This window comes from Triturus cristatus, unplaced genomic scaffold (assembly GCF_964204655.1).
Source record: "Triturus cristatus unplaced genomic scaffold, aTriCri1.1 SCAFFOLD_1182, whole genome shotgun sequence".
Classification (NCBI taxonomy): domain Eukaryota; kingdom Metazoa; phylum Chordata; class Amphibia; order Caudata; family Salamandridae; genus Triturus; species Triturus cristatus.
Genome location: NW_028187468.1, coordinates 22,501 through 24,150, shown reverse-complemented (window position 1 = coordinate 24,150; position 1,650 = coordinate 22,501).

The following is a 1,650-nucleotide window of genomic DNA, read 5'->3' as shown; positions in this document are numbered from 1 at the left end:
TGGCAGGGTGCCCGGGGAGGGGTCCAGAGGGCCCGGGGAGGCTTCCCCTGCGCCTGCGGTCCCCGGAGCCCCGGCTGGGTCCAGGGGCCCGGCCGGGCCCCGGGTCGGGGTCTCCGGCCCCGGGCCCCGTCCCCCAGCCTGCGGCACTGCCAAAGGCCCGGGACGGGGTTCCGTTGTGGCCGGGGAGCCTCCCCTCGCTCGTCTGGGTTCCGGAGCCCCGGCCGGGCCCCTGGGGGCCCCGGGGAGGGCGGCCTCCCCGCCCCGGGCTCCGTCCCGGGTCCTGCCGCGCGGCAGGGTGCCCGGGGCGCGGTCCGGAGGGCCCGGGGAGGCTTCCCCATCGCCTGCGGTCCCGGGAGCCCCGGCTGGTTCCAGGGGCCCGGCCGGGCCCCGGGTCGGGGTCTCCGTCCCCGGGCCCTGTCCCCCGGCCTGCGGCACTGCCAAAGGCCCGGGACGGGGTTCCGTCGTGGCCGGGGAGCCTGCCCTCGCTCGCCTGGGTTCAGGTGCTCCGGCCGGGCCCCTGGGGGCCCCGGGGAGGGCGGCCTCCCCGCCCCGGGCTCCGTCCTGGGTCCTTCCGCGTGGCAGGGTGCCCGGGGCGCGGTCCGGAGGGCCCGGGGAGGCTTCCCCATCGCCTGCGGTCCCGGGAGCCCCGGCTGGTTCCAGGGGCCCGGCCGGGCCCCGGGTCGGGGTCTCCGTCCCCGGGCCCTGTCCCCCGGCCTGCGGCACTGCCAAAGGCCCGGGACGGGGTTCCGTTGTGGCCGGGGAGCCTCCCCTCGTTCGCCTGGGTTCAGGAGCTCCGGCCGGGCCCCTGGGGGCCCCGGGGAGGGCGGCCTCCCCGCCCCGGGCTCCGTCCTGGGTCCTGCCGTGTGGCAAGGTGCCCGGGGCGGTGTCCGGAGGGCCCGGGGAGGCTTCCCCATCGCCTGCGGTCCCGGGAGCCCCGGCTGGTTCCAGGGGCCCGGCCGGGCCCCGGGTCGGGGTCTCCGTCCCCGGGCCCTGTCCCCCGGCCTGCGGCACTGCCAAAGGCCCGGGACGGGGTTCCGTTGTGGCCGGGGAGCCTCTCCTCGCTCGTCTGGGTTCCGGAGCCCCGGCCGGGCCCCTGGGGGGGGGGCCCGGTGAGGGCGGCCTCCCCGCCCCGGGCTCCGTCCCGGGTCCTGCCGCGGCGGCAGGGTGCCCGGGTGCGGGGTCCAGAGGGCCTGGGGAAGCTCCCCCTTCCCTTTTGCCTTTCCCCTGGGCCATCTGGTCGCGCCTGTCCCCTCGGCCATCTGGTCGCGCACGTCCCCTCGGCCATCTGGTCGCGCAGGCCCCTTCGGCCATCTGGTCGCGCAGGCCCCTTCGGCCATCTGGTCGCGCACAATGCTTTCCTATGGGGCGACCAGATGGCCGAGCTCGCCTGGAAGTCTCGATGAGGGTCCATTTGCCTCCCGGATCCCAGCGAGGGCTCCAGGAGGTCGGGTACATTCGCGCCTAGGGTCCCCTCTGTCACCTCGTGCGCACGGATTACAAGAAAGGGGGGTAATTTTCCTCCGGATTACTAGGGAGAGGGTCAGTCAGACCAAAGTGATGTTTGGCGATACTGAATCAGGGGAAGGCAGACCCGGGGCCCGCCCGCCGGGGCCCCCAGGGGCCCGGGTACGCTCCTGCCTCTCAGCCCCT